The sequence below is a fragment of the Panthera leo genome, chromosome C1 (assembly GCF_018350215.1).
Source record: "Panthera leo isolate Ple1 chromosome C1, P.leo_Ple1_pat1.1, whole genome shotgun sequence".
Taxonomy (NCBI): Eukaryota; Metazoa; Chordata; class Mammalia; order Carnivora; family Felidae; genus Panthera; species Panthera leo.
Window position 1 is genome coordinate 10086026 of NC_056686.1, and position 19345 is coordinate 10105370.

A 19345-nucleotide genomic window follows, 5' to 3' on the forward strand; every position below is an offset into this window, starting at 1 on the left:
GCTCAACCGACTGAGCCACCCAGGCGCCCCACTTTGGTCATTTCTTAATGACTTTTCCTCAGTCCTTACCCTCCATAAACTCTGCCAACTTCATCACTGTTGAGTGTTGCCATCTTCTTGAAACCTTTCTCTTCCTTTTCTTCTGAGCCTTCAGGGTACCCTGTTCTTCCTCCTACCTTCCGTCCGTCCCTTTTGTGTCCTTTCCACCCCCATGGTTACGTCCTCTGCCTCTTTCTGTCTGTGTTCTCTTGCCTCGGCTTTACCTGCCACCCCACATGCTATTAAAATTGAAATATCTACCAGATTCTTTCCCTGTGGGAACCTGAGACACGGACTTCTGACTCTCTGCTCATCATTCCTCTCTGGATGTCCTCTGTCACCTCAAAATTGACCTGCCCCAAATTGGACCCATTTTCTTCCGCAAACCAAATCCTCCTCCTAACCTTGCCAGTTCAGTTAATAGCTTCTCTACCTCCCTGGTCTTAACTTAGAATCTTTTACTCATCCCTAGCTGCCCTGGGGAGATGTTGTGTCCCAGACTTGGAGAGCTTCTATTTCTCTGGACCAAGAGTACTTACGCACCCTTTAGAACTGCTCTGTGTGCAAGGCTTTGGATGGATTTCATCCAAACCCAGTGAGGAGGTCTCCTCTGGCATCTTCACTGTCATAAGTCCATCTGCCTCCCTTGCTAGATTATTATATGTCTGCGTCTTGTTTGGGGATGGCATTCTCAGGTTCCAGACCTATGCTGGATACTTCATACCACTAGCTAAAGCGATGAGTATCAGAGCTAATGTGGCCATCATCACTAACGAGCTTAAAATGAACCAAGTTGCGAATGTTTCCTTGGTGAAGGTGGGAGCTGTCACACGTGGACAGTCCCCACAGCTAACCTCCAGGACCTGTGTTCCTTACCATGCTGATACTTGTCAGGTTGTTTTTTTATTCTGCTGGTTTTTCTTATTCTGGTCTAAGTGTACATTGATTAAAACAAAACAAACAAACAAAAAAGATGTATTACAAATACAGGCACTGTTGTCTGTCCTGGAAGTAAAGGTTTAGGCTGAAGTGCTTTCCTCAGTTTTTCCACCTGGTTGCTCATTCAGCAAGGATTACTGAAAGCTGACTTTGGTGCTAGATGCTGGCCGGTCAGATGAATGGTGTGGCTCCTGCCCCCAAGGAGTTCACGTTCTAGATCACGGTCGTACTACATCTGTCTGCTTGCTGTGTGTTTATTAGCCCCGAGGATGTAATCACTGACTCACTCACTCACTCATGCATTCATCCATCTCTGCACTGACTTTCCGATCTGCTCCTCTCCCATAACCATTTGCTGATGAGTTTCAGTGTGTTTGAGATCCCTTGCTGAACCTTCACAATTACATTCAATAGATAATGACTGAGTTCCAGACATAGTAAACGGGCACCATGCTAGTCCTTAAGAATACTGTCGCAAACCAATAGCGTGATCCCTGCCCTGTGGGTCTTCTGTTAACATTTTGCAGGCTTCCATACTGTCCTTACCCTCTAAAGTTATGTTCAAAAATCATGGTGACAGTAATCACGTTGAGTCTAAATTGTTTTAGTTTTCTTTTGCTTCCTGCATAGGTTAAGTTGCTTCCAAGAAGGGAAAAAATAAGCTGCATAAACATGCTTCTTAAACAGGAGTTTGGGGTACTGTTTCTAAAGAAAAATCACTGTGGAGCTTGTCAGCTAGGATTATTCTTTGGCTAATCACAATCCTGAGACCGGTCAACATTATTACAACAGCGTTGTAAATAATACAGCTACACAAACAAGGCAGTAATCAGCTACCACTGAATGCCATGTAATTTCTCTACCTTCAAAAATCTGTAGGAAAGGGGGTGGTTGGGAAGAAGATAACAGGGATTTTTTTTAAGTGCCGTGGATAATCAAGAGTGTTTTTTAAAAAGTGCTCTTAAATATATGCCCATGTCCCCTTAAATCTGTCATGATAAAACATCTCATTTCAGTTGATGCATGACACGAAAGCAATCACCGTTAATCAGAATGACACATTTCCATTTGCTTTATGGAAGAGAAGGTAGATGAAGGTCATGAATAAGGAAACAAAGCAGCTTGTGGTTCGTGATGTTTGGGGTTTCTTTGGAAATTCATTTCCTCAGGAAGTTCATAATCCATCGTTGTCTTCTCGCAAAGCTTCATCCATCCAAATTTGCCAGAAGTCCTTGTCAGTGAAGACGGACATACTTTGTCTTCTCTCCCGAGTAGAGAAATAGGTTAATTTGCTCTGGGTTCTTTGACAAATTTAGTCCTTAAAGGTGTAAAGTCTCAGAGTTCCTGGCTCTAGATATTTCTTTAGGGGGTACCGACTCCATCCTCCGTGTGATAAAATTATACCTGCAAGATTAACGTCCCAGCTGGTCACAGCCATGCCCGTGGGAAGCTGGGAGGGCAAAGGACCCGAGGCTTAGTGCTTTATTAGAAGCAGACATCAGGAGCCTCCTTCTACTCTCTGCTCTCCGTATTTTCACACATGTAACTGTTTCCGTGCCTAGCAATAAGAACTAGGTGCCTGGTTCAAGCTTTACCTTCCTTGGATATCACCTTTCATAAAGGAGCATATTTTCCGGCTTTTGGTCTGGGGTTGGGGTGGGGGAGGGGGGTGGCGCAGGCCTAGCTTTGGAGCCATTAGATCTGGCTTCATGCCCAAACATTTGTAGCACCTTTTGCAAGTCAGTGTGATACCCCATTGTGTGATATCATCAGCTAGCTGGTGTAGTCTCTATTCGAAAAGTTAAAACGTAATTTGTGAAATAGAGAAAATCTTGGCACCGGGGTCCCGTACAGATCTCTTCAGGGGCATGTAGATTATTTGTTCTAAAACCCAAAGATGGCACTCTTCAACTGGCAGACTTAGTCTGTGAATCCCCCAAGGTCATGATGCCCCCAGGATAGTGAATTTGCAAATACCATGATGCCTAGTTATCTTGGGATAATTTTACGACCAAGCACTTAGCTCATCCAAAGCCTTTTATTATCATTACTATTACTATTATTATTATTTTATTGTTACTATTTAAACCAGGGAAGCTAAAGAATTACGGGAGGAGAGTATAAAGGTGTAGGGAACTCTAAAGGGCTCCCAAAGGGCTGAGGGAGAGGGCCCAGGGACAAACAGTGGTCTCCTGCCCCAGGCTGGGGCTCAGCCCTGATTGGAGAGAGAGTGGTAGCAGCCACTGGATGGTGGAGAAGGTCTCTGGGTTGCTCAGGACAGAGCTGGTCCACAGTCATCAAAAAAGCAAGAAACAACCCACTAGGGCATGGAAAGCTAGTTACCTTATTATCCTGCAGAAACAAAGATGGCAACCTGAAATGGTTGCTTTAGCAGCAGGCTCTTTTGATTATGCTTCCTTCCCTGAGCTTTTCAAAACTCAAACCGTAGCAGGCTTTTTCCTGGAACACGCTGCGAACCCAGGGCCAATGCCTGAAGGACTTTGTGGCGGCTATTTGGGGTCTGCATGAAGCCAAGCTTTACAAATCCTATCATCAGCAAGCCGCTTGAGAGAGACCCCACTTGGTGCCACCTGATACTGGCTCACCCACGATGTGAGTTCCCTGCCCACACTCCGTTTGGTGTGGCAGAACTTTGTAATCCACAATTATAATTTTCTTTTTGTGTATTCCCCTCTTTTGCGTTCTTTGGTCTTTTTTCCTAAGGAAAAACAAAATCCCCAAATTTGAATATTCTCCCACATTGCTCTTCTTTTTCCAAATATTAGGCCAACTTTGACAGGAAATCATGCTGAAATTACTGTTAAACTTCTTTGGACTGATTTTTCAGATGATACAAGAATCTCGACCGTGAAACTGATCCAAAAGAAAAATCTCTGGATCGGTTAAGATTGTTTGCATGCGAGGGAAACATCACTGATTTGGCTGTAGAGAACAAAAGGTAGGGGAGATTTATAAAGTGTTTAAGGGGACCTCTGGGAAAAGGCCCTGGGCCGCGGCCAGGTACTGAAACCAGGCACTCAGAAGCACCAGGACCCTCTATCTGGCTTTTATTTATGATGCTTGCAAATGTCAGAGCTTTTCCCATCTTTCTGGGGAAAGAATATCTCTGTCTTAGGGTCTCAGCATTTGTTTGTTTGTTTACTTGCTTATTTCTCAAGTGCCTAGCCCAAACTACACTAGAATCTTGCTGACCTCTCAGAACCAACGTGAAGAAAGACTCTCACTGGTCCAGCCTGATCATTTGTCCTTCCTGGGTCTAATCAGCTACGTCAGAGGGGCAGGTAGTATCTGATATAGACAAGGCAGTTGGGGGCCCACATTGGTGGACAAGGGAGGTAATCAATGCGAGGTTAGGAAAACACCCCAAAAAGGACCTTCAGCAAACACTGAGGGAATGCATGTGCCATTTAGAATTTATGATAGCTGGGGCATGGGCGCCGATTCCCTACCGTAAGATCTATAAGCTTTTTCTATTTTAGCAAGGAACACTTTAAAAATATACTTCCAGGGGCAGAGATTTTTAAGGACCCCAGGGGTGAATGAATGACTGTCAGAAATGAATTTCTGACGCCCAAACTGCCAGTGCTTTTGATGTGAAAGTCAAAAGGCCTCTTAACGTAACACCCAGGATGCACACGACAAGCCCAGACTTACGAAGGATGAACGATGCGGGACGTGTTCATGGGGGAACGCGAGCCTGGGAAAAGTGGGAAGAGAGGCAGACCAAGCAAGAAAAGAAGAACAGGATATGCTGAGAGCGACCCAAGGAAATAATATTTGGGTTTTAACGCTTACACCAGATCAGACAACGATGTACGGAAGATTCTAAGAGAAACCTGAAGAAATATCACCTGGCTTTTAACAGTTCTGTCAAGAGCAAGGAGATGGAGAAGGAAGAGGGCAACTGTCTCTTGGATCTAACTAAGTAATGCCGACAGCTGCCAGAAGAAACGCAGCTTGGTTTAATCTCCTTGGCCCTTCATCTTCTCTGCCTAGGAGAAAGGAGAGCCGAGTTGGAACTAAACAGGGCGTCCTAGGCACGACTCCTTGAGTTGAAAGATCCCAGCCAAGCTGGCTAAGAACAGGTGGTTACAGGGATACTACAAAAATCTCACCGAACTGAGGAAGTAGAAACAAAGTCCGGCCAGATCTCTGGAAACTAGAAACGCGGCTGACAAAAATGAGCGCCCTCTCCAGGTCTCAGGGGAAAAAGGGCCTCGCCCGGTGGTTTCTACCCATTGGACCCAACTGTCTCTTTTTATACCAAATATCTTTGACAACAGCCATTTTCTTATCTTGAAGTGAACTTCCCAGATAGTGTAACCTACATAAATGCTTAATTCAAAGTGAAATTAATATAATGCCCTGCCTGAGATATGAAAGAATATGGCAAGGCACGTGATTTACCTAAAACAAAAGGATGTAGCATACTCTGTAAATGCAGAGACAGAAAATGAAGTGGCCGTGCGTTTGTAGAATCACCACGAATGCGACGATCTCAAAGATACGCTGATGTGGTCGGATTGTACTGCCAACATGACTTTCCAAAAGGGTGAGTTTTCTAGCTACCAACTGCAGTATAACCAATCAAAACTCAGTGACCCCCGATCATTTGTGATGCTTATAGATCCTATGGGTCAGGAATTCAGGAAGAGCACGGAAAGATGAGCTCTTTGCTGTTCCATGATGGCTGGGCCATCAACTGGGAGGACTCCCAGTGGCTGGCCCTGGAAGAGCTGAAGCTGAAAGGAGTCACTTTCAAGATGACTATGCCTCACTCACCTGCCTGGACCCTGGGCCAAGATATGGAGGACTGGACTGCCTACATGTGGTGATCCAGCTCGATGATCTCAGGGTGTTCAGACTTCTTTTTTTAAATTTTTTTTTTATCTTTCTAATATTTATTTTTTGAGAGAGAGGGACAGAAAGAGAGAGAGCGTGCGCAGGCATGTGAGTGGGGAGGGGCAGAGAGAGGGAGACACAGAATCCGAAGCAGGCTCCAGGCTCCGAGCTGTCAGCACAGAGCCCGACACGGGGCTCGAACTCACGAACCATGAGATCATGACCTGAGCCGAAGCTGGCCGCTTCACCGACTGAGTCACCCAGGCGCCCCATCAGGGTGTTCAGACTTCTTACATGGCGGTCAGGGCTTTAGGGACAAGTGTCTCACTAGATGCTCCCCGGGCTTTTACAACTTAGCCTTGAAAGTCACACAGCATCATTTCCGCCATACTCTTGGTCAAAGCAGTCATAGGGGGTGGGGGTAGAAAGAGGGGAGGGTATGAGTTTATAGATCCCACTTGCGGATGGGAATACGTCAAAGAATTGACACCCGTGTTTGAAGCCACCACAGTGACGGACTCTTAGCAAGTTTCCAACAAAACAAACTGTGACCTTTCTTGGGTTTGCATAGTAGATCCATTCCTGGAAAATTCGGGGTGTAGTAAACCCTCGTAAGCAACATGTTTGTATATGTGTAATGTGTAGTTAGATTCCAGACTTGACCTTTATATACATTGTCCAGCAAGAATTTTGAAAGTCCTGTGGGACACAGGATGCTTCCTGTGCTTGGCCCTTGCCCACTAAATGCCGGTACCGCCTGCCTATGTCCCTCTCCTTCCCCTTCAGACTGGTTTTCTCTGCTTACTCAGTGCGTAGCCTGTAGATCAAAATGGTGTTTTCAACCCTGAATCTATAAGCCTTTCAGCTTATCTCTGCTACTCAGCTGGGTTCTGATGATGATGATAATGATGATAATACTGATATGAGTGATGGTGGTGATGATGACAGAGAAACCAGCAGCTCATGTTACCAAGTGCCCGTGTTTTGTCAGGGACCATGTTATGTTATGCACTATCTCACTATACACTGACCACAACCCTAAAGCCAGTGTCACAGGTTTTGTTTTTCACTTGGGGAAACTGAGGCTTATAAAGTTGAAATAATTTGTACAAGATCACAAAGCTAGAAACTGGAGAACCGGTAGGTTCAGTTTTTCTCCCGGGCCTCTGGACAGCTTCAAATGACACTGTGATGCTATCCTGTCAACTTTGGCCGGGGGGGGGGGGGGGGGGGGGGGGGGGGGGGGGGGGGGGGGGGGGGGGGGTAAGTAGTGTCGTGTATATAATTGGGATCATTGCCCTCCTGAGAGGGCTATGGGCAGGTAGGAACCACGATCAACATCTCCAGTACAATGAATGATAGGAAATTGGAGCTTAAAATAGATGTGGCAATTGTAGAACATGAGCCTGCTCTCTTGGACCAGCTAAATTACCTCCCAAACTCTGAGAGAAGATGGCAGAATCACTACCGATGATCTTTGGGAATTCTGGGGAGCAAAGCAAGCATAGTTCTAATATTGAACAAAAGGAAGAGCGTGGAGCCTTTAAACTTCAAGCCTGATGCAAAATTCTAGATCATGTTATGAGAAGGGAGCCATCCTGATCTATTCATTGTTACCTGGCGAGGCGTCTGCATTGTTTTCAACACACCATTAGGGAGGCCTGGTGTCCCTGCCTTGGCCACCCTCCTGGTCTCCCCTGGTCCATACTCGCAGAACTGCCCTCAGGATATTGTCCATGCCACTCATAGAACCACTCAGTTACATGCCAGTGGGAGAGCTTTGAAGATCTGTGATTTAATTGAAGAAAATCCAAAGCCTTAGACATTTTTTATGCACCCCCACATCTGCTAATGGGTTGCCTTTGTTTAGCAAGAAAATAGTTTATAAACTCTATTTGTATTATCTTTAAAAATGGGAAAAAATAAAATTGCACCATGAACTGTAAAAAGACAAGAAAGAAAAATACCTTGCCATTCCATAATTTAATTGCATCCAACGGATTTCTCTCTTCTTAGCTTTTTTTTTTAAAACAAAACAAAACAAAACAAAACAAATTTATAATATAAATGCTTTTTTGGCACACAACGTATCCTGCTTTAACATTGCATATATGTTTTATAAAAGTGTGTTTATAAAAGCCTTTGAGTGCTTCTTGGAAATGTAACAACATTTTTAGAAAGAAGTGTTATTGAGGTGTTGTTTTCCAAATTAAAAAAACAACAGCCTGAATATAACATATTTTATGCCCATGTAACATATTTTATGTAAAAATATGGTCATATTGGTGGGGGGAAATGCAAAAGATGAACAGATGTAAAGAAAATTCATACTCCTGTTTGCTTTCGGACCATTGATTCTTCGGCACACAATTTATCTAATGTTTTGTGTTTTCCTTGAATGGCATTTTCACAACATATATCTTATCCACACAAGGGCCCTTGTATGGTGTCCTTTGTCATGTATCAGTAGTCACTTGGACCCTTTCAGGTCCAAAGCCCTGGCTAGGCATCAAACACTTGAGGATACCAACCTTAGTTTCCAAGATTTCCCGCCAAGGGGAGCCTAGTGTCATTCTTTAAGAAATACCCATCCAGGGGCGCCCGGGTGGCTCAGTCGGTTAAGCGGCCGACTTCAGCTCAGGTCATGATCTCATGGTCCGTGAGTTCGAGTCCCGCGTCGGGCTCTGTGCTGACAGCTCAGAGCCTGGAGCCTGTTTCGGATTCTGGGTCTCCCTCTCTCTGACCCTCCCCCGTTCATGCTTTGTCTCTCTCTGTCTCAAAAATAAATAAACGTTAAAAAAAAAAATTTAAAAAAAGAAATACCCATCCAGGAAGATGTTGTGAAAAATTGAGTATCTCTGCAAGGAGTGCCAGATTCTCATGGATGCAGAAGGACCCCTTTGGTCCATCTGGTCCATCAGCCTGTCTCCATGAGAGCTTTGTGCAAAGTAGCCTCTGTAAGTGCCTGGGTTCCCTAAATTCTTTCCAGCTCTGTTCTTCTAGACCAACAATGGCCCAGGGAACTGCATGCAATGGTGGAACTAGTCTACATCGGTTCGTCTAACATAGTAGCCACTAAATTCATGTGGGTACTGAATTCTTAAGGTGTGACCATTGTGACTGAAGAACTGACTTCTTCATTTTAATTAACTTAAATTTAGATAGGCTCGTGTGGCTAGTGACCACCATATTGAGCTCTTGGCCATGCAGTTCTAGAAATTTTGCAAAAACAAAAAACTGAAACACAGAAAAACCAGAGGTGAATATAATCAGAGTTCAGTCTGAGTTGAATGAAACTTCCAGGATTACTTGGAAAGTCGCCTTTTACAAGAAACTAATAACACTTGAAATAAACTCTACCATTTGTTAGGCGCCATCTAGGAGCCAGGCAAGGTGTGAGCTAAAAGCTTCGGCAGTATTATTTTATTTTATTATTTTATCCAACCCTCATAACATCCTTATGAGGTAAGTATTATTGTTTCCACCCACCCTTTTTATTTGCAGATGAAAAAAAAAAAAAACAAAAACAACCTGTGGCTTAGAAAGATTAAGACCACAGCTTGTTCTTGGCAGAGGGAGGCTTTGAACTGAACTCTTGAGTCCAGTGCCTGTGTATAGTGTTTCATATTCTTCTCTTAAATACCTTGTCAGAATTCACACTTCCTTCTAACCAGGAAATTCAAAAAGGCCTTACTGAATAAAACAAACTTTTTTTTTTTCTGAAAAGTTCTATTTCCATCTGAGACTCTCTTTTTTTTTTTAATTTTTTTTAATGTTTTTATTTATTTTTGAGACAGAGAGAGACAGAGCATGAGCAGGGGAGGGGCAGAGAGAGAGAGAGAGACACAGAATCCGAAGCAGGCTCCAGGCTCTGAGCTGTCAGCACAGAGCCTGACGCGGGGCTCGAACCCACAGACTGTGAGATCATGACCTGAGCTGAAGTCGGACGTTTAACCGACTGAGCCACCCAGGCGCCCCTGAGACTCTCTTTTAAGATTCTAAACTCTGTCCTTGGTGACCCTGAGACACTGAATTTGTAACTGTCTGAAATATCTCCCAGCCCCTTTGTGGCCCTCTGTTTCAAGTCCAAAAGTTACAAGAAAAATTCAGGGCCTTTTGAGGTGCTAGAAAACATTGCGTTTGCGTTTTGTATCATCACATGACAGTCCCATTTAGTGGCATGTCATCAGTGATGGTCTCACAGATAATCTAATGCATAAGGACATTATACAACCTCAGATGAGTTACGTTACCTTTGGAACCTCTGTTTTGCCATCAGTTAAATGGGCATAATAACGGTCTCTTCCTGAGTCCCTTTCTGTGGATCAGTGAAAGAGTGTATTTGTATTTGGCATGGGTGCCTAATGTAAAGGAAGTGCTCAGTGAATGTGAAGGCTAATTTATTATGACTCTGTATCCACTTCAGGTCATGCTGGGTGGATTGTTAATTTCTTACCTGATTTTTTTTTTTTTTTTTTTTTTTTTTTTTTACTGTGAGGGAAAAGAGATAATGACAATGATGACATAGATCAAAACTAACAAGATAATTGTTGTCAGATGCCTTTTTCTCTCTCCTGAGGTGCAGAGACAATCTCAACTATGCCCCCGACTTGCTAGTTGGTGTGTAATGGGGAAACACCCTGAGAAAATGCTATTTTCCCTTATAATTAACAAAAGGCACACGGAAGAGGAGGCTCTTTCTGAGTTTCTTTCTCCCCCCCCCCCCAGCGTGGCCTGGATACTTGGCTCTTTCATATTTACCTCTGGCTTGTAACTGTCCACGCTACTGTAATGTGTGAAATATAAGTAGAAGTCAAATGGTGGGTTGGAGAGAGCCCACATCAGAAAATCAGAAAGGTTGGGTCTGACTCCCAGCTCTTGTGGTCTCATACAAATTACTGGAATTCTCATTTCAGCCATTTGTGAGATGAAGACTTCAAACTCCGAAAATTCTCACACATCACCTGGTTACAATGCTGGTTATCGATGGCCAGCGCACCAACTCTGACTCAGAAACCACGCCGTTTGGTTACCTTTGAGTGAAGTAGGGTGATGCTAGCTACTCTAACAGATAATTTCTCCCAATCTCACTGGCTTAGCACGGCAAGAGTATTTCTCATGCATGCAGACGCTACTAAATAGGTGCCCATGGGGGCGCCTGGGTGGCTCAGTCGGTCGAGCGTCCGACTTCAGCTCAGGTCATGATCTCACAGCTTGCGGGTTCGAGCCCCACGTCGGGCTCTGGGCCGATGGCGCAGAGCCCGGAACCTGCTTCGGATCCTGCGTCTCCCTCTCTCTCTGCCCCTCCCCCGCTCACACTCTGTCTCTCCCTCCCTCAAAAACAAACATTTACAAAACATTTAAATAGGTGCCCTTGATGAGCAGATAGCTCTCCTCCCAGTGGTGACTCAGGGATCTAGGCTCCTCTTGCCTTGTGACCTTGCAGTCCTCACTTCTCATTCCAAGGTTGCTGGATGAGGGACAGGGTCTGGAGACGGTTGGTGGAGGTTACGTGGGCTGGGCCTGGGAGCGGCACCTGTCGCTTCTGCTCCCATCCCTTTGGTAGAAGTCAGGCTTAGCAGCACACCTAACTGCGAGGCCGCCGTGGGAAAGCTAGTATGGCTGGGTGCCCGGGAGGAAGAGGAAGTGAGCATGGTAAACATCCAGGGCCTTTGCCGCAGCTTCTTGTCAATATTAGACGATTGGTGTCTTTGCACAAGGTGCCCCTTGTCAAGCAACAGAACTTGGAGTTTTAGATAGGTGGGTGGCTGCGTGTCTGTCTTTGGGGCCTTGGGGATATGACATTTCTGCTCAATTTTTTGAAATGTTAAAAATAGTTGGGGACTTATTTTCTCATTCCCCGAGATCCTTAGGTTTTCCCTTCTTGCCAAAGCACGGGGAAGCTCCATACCCTGTTGCTGGTGCCTGGTACCAAGGACCCAAAGACCCTACGCTACTTTCTGGGCTCTAGGGACCCGGAGGGGAAGACTTGAGCCCCCCCTAGAGGCCAGCAAGGTCCCTTCCATTTCTGATACTCTGACATTCTGGCATTCTCTTATGGTTGGCTTCTGCACGGTGCCTAATCCCAGTTGATATGAGGCTTAGAGACAATGGTCCCTTCCCCACCTCAAGAGCTAAAGCATTTCTCTCTGGCCAAGAGGAGTGCTGTGCATCTTCCCAGTTCTCGTGCGCGTTTCTGCCAGATTTTATTCACCGTTGTTGTTTGATTTTTTTTCTCTTATAATTACTGTTTTGTTAATTTTCTTTCACAGCACATCTAATTTTTAGAAGACAGTGAGTATTTTAGGGGCATCTGGGTGGCTCAGTCGGTTAAGCGTACGACTCTCAGTTTCAGCTCAGGTCATGATCTCACAGCCCGCGAGTTCGAGCCCTGCATCGGGCTCTGTGCTGACAGCTCGGAGCCTGGAGCCTGCTTCGGATTCTGTGTCTCCCTCTCTCTCTGCCCCTCCCTCACTCATGCACTGCCTCTCTCTTTCTCTCTCTCTCTCTCTGTCTCTCTCCAACATAAATAAACATTTAAAATTTTTTAAATAAAATAAAATAAAAATCCTATTGTATATAAAAAGAAAACAGTGAGTATTTTAAAATAAAAAATAATACATGAATTTCTCAAGATCCCTATCAATTGCAAAGGAAAACCTAGGTACCAAGACAATGATATCACATGCAAATGTGTTCACCATTTTTAGGGTAAAGAATTTTTATAAAAGCTAAACGAAAACGGCAAAAGACTGAAGCTTCTTTCATATTTGGAATATTTTCCTTTTTTTCCTATAATTTTAACGGTACAGAGTTTTGAGGGCTTCGGAAGCAGCGTACTGTAGGGAATTGGGATCCCCTCGTGGGGACACCTGCATTCTGCTCTGGGCCCCCATGTTCTTCTGCATAAAATGACAACAGTAGCACTTGGTTGCGAATTCTGCATGGACTTTTTTTTTGAAGGTCGGGTGAAGGAAATTATAAAGCATATTTTGCGAAAGCCTCTGGCACATGGTAGTCACCTCCTCCAGGACGGCTTCCTCGCCCTTCTTATGTGATAGGGGGAATTGCAAAGCCCAAACCGGCTGCTCCTGTGCCTTCAAAGGTTCTTCAGTCTCCAGTAGAGGACCCAGAGGCAGGAACCTCAGTCCCGTTGGGCCGTGGTCTCAGTCCTACTAATGAAGTACCATTTGCCCAACTCACGTGCTTTTGAAAAGAGTGGTCAGAACGCGTTCACTGAGTATCTTCTATATGCAGATGCCTTCCCTGCTTGCTCTGCCAAAATAGAAAATAAATTGAGGACATGGTACCTGACCTTCAGAGGCTTGAAGGGCATTGACAGGTGAAGAGTGTTTGAGAAAATTCCCGGGTAATTTACAAATTGAACTTGAAGAGCTGGATGGGGCTAGGAGACGTGGGCAGAGCAGGTGGTGATGCCCGCATGGGATAAACCTCCCTGGACGGAACGAGACTCGTGCCAGGCTCGGAGGGTGAGAGAAGTCAATTAGTGACACCGAAAGAAAGCTGTTAGGAAAATTGCTCATGCTACCTTTCAGCAAAGCGGTTTGGCAGTGTGTGTCTAGGGACTTTATTATTTTTCTTTTAATGTTTATTCATTTTTGAACTAGAAAGGGCGTGAGTGGGGAGGGGCAGAGAGAGAGACTGAAGGTCCGAAGCGGGCTCTGTACTGACAGCAGAGAGCCCGATGTGGGGCTCAAACTCACGAACCACAAGATCGTGACCTGAGCCCGTCAGACGCTTAACTGACTGAGCCACTCAGGAGCCCCTGTCTAGAGTCTTTAAAGTGGAAATCTCCTGTGAGAGGAATCCTAAAAATGGAAAAAACTCCATGGCTGGTGGGATTATAAAATGGGCCAGGGGCATCCGGGTGGCTGAGTCAGTTAAGCACCCAACTCTTGATTTCAGCTCAGGTCGTGATCTCACGGTTCTTGAGATCGAGCCCCACATCAGACTCTGTGCTGACAGTGCGGAGCCTGCTTGGGATTCTCTCTCTCTCCCTCTTTCTCTGCCCCTCCCCTGCTTGCACACTTTCTCTCCCTCTCACAATATAAATAAATAAACTTAAAAAAAATAAGAGCAAAGATTTGTTTAAAAAAAATAAAAAATAGAATGGGCCAGCCACTTTAGAACATGCTTTGACGGTCCCTCAAAATGTTGGCTGTGTAGTGATCGCGTAGCCCAGCCTTTCCACTCACAGAAGTACTCGGAAGTAAAGGGAAACATTCCCACGCCGAAATATGTGCACAAAGGTCCATACCGGCATTATTCACAATAGCCCCAAAGTGGAAGCACGTGGCTGTTTCCATCAGTTGATGAATGGATACATCACGTGTGGTATTTGCATGGTGGAATATTATTTGATCATCAAAGTGAATGGAGTACTCTAGCATGGACGAACCTTGAAAACACTGTTAAGTAAAAGAAGCCGGTCACAAAAGATCACGTAGTATAGGATTCCATTCATATCAGATGTCCATAGAGACAGAAAATAGATGGGTGTCTGCTCGCGGGTGAGGGAATGGCGGGGGGGGGATGGAGAGTGTCTGCTAATGGGGAAGGGGTTTCTCTGGGGGATGATAAAAATGTCCCCAAATTCGATAGTGGCGATTGTCAGACAACTCTGTGACTGTACTGAAAACCTCTGAATTGTATACTTTACAAGGGTGAATTTTATGGTATGTGAATTATACTGTTATAAAAACAAAGAGGAAGTTTTATGCACAAAGACAAAATCGTGCCCTTTTTTTTTTCCCCTAAGAATAAAAAATTGGAAGCAATCTAAATGTCAGCCACAAATGAAAGAAGAAAATGATGTGGCCACGGGATGGACTCTTAGCCATCCATTTAAACAATTTTTAACTCAATGCAGGAGTCCCTTCCGGCTTTAGTGCTGGAGACAGTCCCCTTCACAGTGACCCCATCTCTTTCTGAGCACCTCTCCAGTCGCTCACTTGGACGCTTCTTGGGTTTTGCTCTGTTTGGTTCGTTTTGACTCTGGTTTCCCTCCCTTGGTGCCTGAGACCAAGGTTCAGGTTCAGTGGGCTGAGCCTTCCATAACCATAACCATTCCATCTCTGGGAGAAAAGATACCTATGTAATATTGGCCCCCAAAATAACATAGAACCTTCCCTTAATTCTCCAGTATGGTCTATTCGTTTTCTGGGGCTGCTGGGACAATTGGAGCTTAAACAACAGGAATTTCTTGTGTCACAGTCTGGAGGCTGGAAGTCCAAGATCAAGGTAGGGCAGGGATGGTTTCTTGAGGCCTCTGTCCTTGGCTTGTGGGTGGCCATCTTCTCCCTGTGTCCTTGTTCTCACATGTCTTTCCTCTGTGTGTCTCTGTGTCCTCTCTTTACAAAGACACTACTCATGATAGATCCGGGCTTTCCCTAATGACCTCGTTTTGCCTTAATCACCTCTTTAAAGACCCCGACTCCAAACACAGTCTCTCGTACTAGGGGTGACATCTCCAATGTGTGAATTTTGGGAGAACACCATTCAGCCCATAACAAGCGGAGGCAGAAATCACGCTTTAAAAAAAGATAAATTATTAAGATATAGAGGAAATGGGAAGAAAGTACTATAAAAAAAATGATTCGTCCCTCCCACCCTGGGCCACACCAGTCCTAGTTGGTTTAGGCTACAGCTCCTGCCTGACTTCTGTTTTGCCTTCATGAGGGTTTATCTGGGGGTGGGGGGGGGGGTGGTGGTGGGGACGTGTGGAGTGCGTACAGTTATCTCTAAGGTGTTCAGATCTTTCCATGCTTGAGAATAAAGCCCCAACTGACTCCCAGAACCCAAGAGAGAAAGAAGGGTTTCCCCCATCTTCCTAGCCCAGAATCTGCCACTTGAGTCTTCCTCTTCTGCGCGAGGACTGACCTCTAAGGAAGACAACCTAGAAGAGATGGTCTCCTCCCCTCCCCCGCCACAAGGGCGTGGCTGCCGCCATTTCATTTACCCCTTGTAGGTTCCTTGATGCCCTTGGAGGCCAATAGACCAGAGAAACACCACACGAGCTTCATCTAGCCCCCTTTCAGGCATTTTCATCAAGGGCTCAACAGTTTGAGGTTAGCCCCACCCACTGTCATATTTGATAATGAGCAAGTATTAACACAAGGAGATGTTACTGAATTAATGTGAAACAAAATAAGCGATCACATATCAACAGCAGAAATGAACTAATCTGTAGCCGGGGGGAATGTCTGAATCAAAAACAAAGGCTGTCAGATAATACCTTTTTTTTTTTTTTTTTTTTTTTGTCTTGCATTGTTTTTCCCATGAGTAGGTCCTGGGTGGGAGCCTCTTTAAGGTTCATTTTGAGGGGAGAGCGGGGGTAGGGGAGAAGGTGGATGGGATATGTTGGAGGAGAGCGGGAGACCCATTGACTCTCAGGAGTTGTTCTTTCTCCTAAAGTGGAAAGTGGGTGCAGGAGAGAAGAAACACAGAGGACAATGTCAATGAATGTCGGGACTGTTCTGGGCTGAAGGGCCGGTGTATTTTCCCATTAACATGATTGTTTAGTGTCTGTGGAGCCAGCGAGGCCCAGAGAGCCCCTGAGTCCCAACTGCTTGGGAAACTAATTGCACAGAGCTCTGACCTTTTGCTTTAAATCATCCGCAAGTCCCAGGAAATCGTTTCAGGCATCCAGTGGTCCTTGGCCTCTTTCATTTCCAAATCCACGTTGAGAACTCGGTTTGCAGAAACTCTTCTCTGAATATCTTTAATTTAGGGATGCCCTTTTCCTGGCAGTCGGCAAGAATGCTCTGTTACGGTGCCATATAAATCACCCACGGACGTGCCAGAGCAAATGGCTATAGAATGGATTGGTGTAATCAGTATAATAAGTCAAGCAGATAATCCACTCAGCAAACATTTGTCAAGTACCTACTAAGTGTGAGGCCACGGGAATGTGAAGATGCGTACCACGCCCCCGACTTGCTCACGAATTGTGGGAGACCACACACTGTTTAGGGTCCGTGAGACCATGAGTGATGAGGCCCGGAAGCCTGGATGAGAACCCAGCCATTCATATACGAGGCTGTGGGAATAGATTCTGCCTCAATGAGTTGTTGTTGTTGTTGTTTTTCCCCCAATTTATAAAGTTGGATCTCGAGCTCATTAATTTTTGGTCTTTCTTCTTTTCTAACACGCAACATTAAGGCTCTACGTTTCTTTCTTTTTTTAAAAATTTTTTTTTTTAACATGTATTTATTTTTGAGACAGAGACAGAGCATGAACGGGGGAGGGGCAGAGAGAGAGGGAGACACAGAATCGGAAGCAGGCTCCAGGCTCTGAGCCATCAGCCCAGAGCCCGACGCGGGGCTCGAACTCACGGACCGCGAGATCGTGACCTGAGCCGAAGTCGGACGCTCAACCGACTGAGCCACCCAGGCGCCCCACTACGTTTCTTTCTTTAGCAGCCTCCACATTTAAAAAAAAATAATATTTTTGACAGCTTGATCGAGAGGGAATTCACATACCATACAGTGAACCCATTTAAAGCAGACAATCCGGTGGTGGGCAGGTGTATTCACAGAGTGGTGCAGCCATCCCCACGCTCAATATAACACCTGCCTCAAAGGGTCCTTTTGAGGACCAACTGAGATACTGTGTATAAAGCACCAGACTTCCGTGGGGGGCACCTCGTAGACATTTTTCTGCCGGCGGATATTCTTGCTGCTGCGTTTGGGGCTGGGGGCAGGGTAGATACAGCCACACTCGAGGGGACCTAAGGAGCACAGGGGCCCCGCTGCCTGGGTATCCTTACCAGATGGCAGTGACAGACTGTCCTCCTTCACAGCGAGGTGGATGATTTTCCGGCCCCAATTTCAAGCCAAGTAACATGACTTGACAGGAGCCATTTGGGACTGATTTGGGTGGGTTAAACTCAAAACGGCATATTATTAGGCCTGGCCATTTCGCAACAACATGTTAACAAACCAACAAGCAATAACACACATCTGAGAGGAGCGATCGTTAAGCTAAATTTAGCTCCTCTTAGCCCTTACGGCTGGAGCCCACGAGAGAGGCCAGACATCCCTCTGGATGCTTCTCATTTGCTAAAGCACTCCAGCTGGCCCACGAGGGTGACGGCCAAGTGCACCAGGCGCCTTTCCTACCGCATGGATGCTCCCAACTACTGCGATCCTAGAGGGGAAAGAATAGGGGATCTGGACTCTTCCAGTTTCCGTGTTGTTGTTAGAGTGTTTGTGTGCGTCTGAATCCCCAGGACAAACAGCGCTCTTGTGTTCGTTACGCTGGGCACAGCAACAATGTATAATCAAGGCTGGCCATTGTCTTTCCAATGGCCAACGAGCTCTTGACGCCATTGCTCCTGTGTGCGGCCAGGTAGGTGAGGGCTCTGGGATTCTGGTGGCTTTCGTGTTGGATGAAAACTTTGGCTGTGATTTCATAGATTCTCTTGGAATTTCAAATTAATGATTCTCCTTTTCCTGGTGCTAAATTGCCGTACTCTGTGTTCTCCAATTAAAAAAAAAATTGGGGTGGGTGGTGCCTAGGTGGCTCAGGCGGTTGAGCGTCCGACTTGGGCTCAGGTCATGATCTCACAGTCCGTGGGTTCAAGCCTGCGTTGGGCTCTGTGCTGACAGCTCAGAGTCTAGAGCCTGTCTTCGGATTCTGTGTCTCCCTCTCTTTCTCTGTCCCTCCCATGCTCCCTCTCTCTCTCTTTCTCAAAAATAAATAAAACATAAAAAAAAATTAAAAAAATTTTTTTTAACGAAGCCAAAACCTCCCTATTTTCAGTAAATCATGCTTTTGTTTCCCGCTTCAACACAGCAATCGATCATATACTTTAATGGACAAAGACAAGCAGAGATAATACCTTGTCTCTAGTTTTGGCAACATAGCAATTTTTAATCACTCTTGCTTCCCATCCCGCCACCCAGAAGTCTTTGAGGAGGCTGGGTCACATGGTGTCGTTTTCTCTGTGTCCTTGCTGCCAGCTCTGTGAGCACCCAGAGCTCGGGAACCTGAAGTCTGAAAAGGGAGCTAGGGAATTTGCATTGACGATTCTTTTCCTGGTGGTAAATTGTAAGTCAGGGGGGGGTGGGGGGGATGGGGGGTGGGGGGGGGGAGGGGGTGGTTCTGTAGACCACTTGAGGGTGTTTTTGCCCCCTACAGGATATTTGCCTGGAGGTGGGTGGGCGTTACAGGCACCTGGTGGGTGGAGGGCAGGGGCGTGGCCAAGCATGGTTCACACCGGCAGCGCCCCTCGCCCTCCAACAAAAAATTCTCAGGCCCCAGATGTCGCAGGTGCTTGAGGCTGAGGCTGGATCGCACGTGTGCTGGAGGGGACAGTGGTGGAGATCTGGGCCAGCTTGCCGTCCTGTGTGTCGGAGCCTCACCGGATGAGACTCAGACTTACAGACAGGCAGCATGGCCCCCGGTCAGCGTGTGAGCTGCAAACGGGAGAGGCCTGAGCCCGAGAGCAAGAGGCAAGGCTTGGATCCTAGTAATCTCTTGG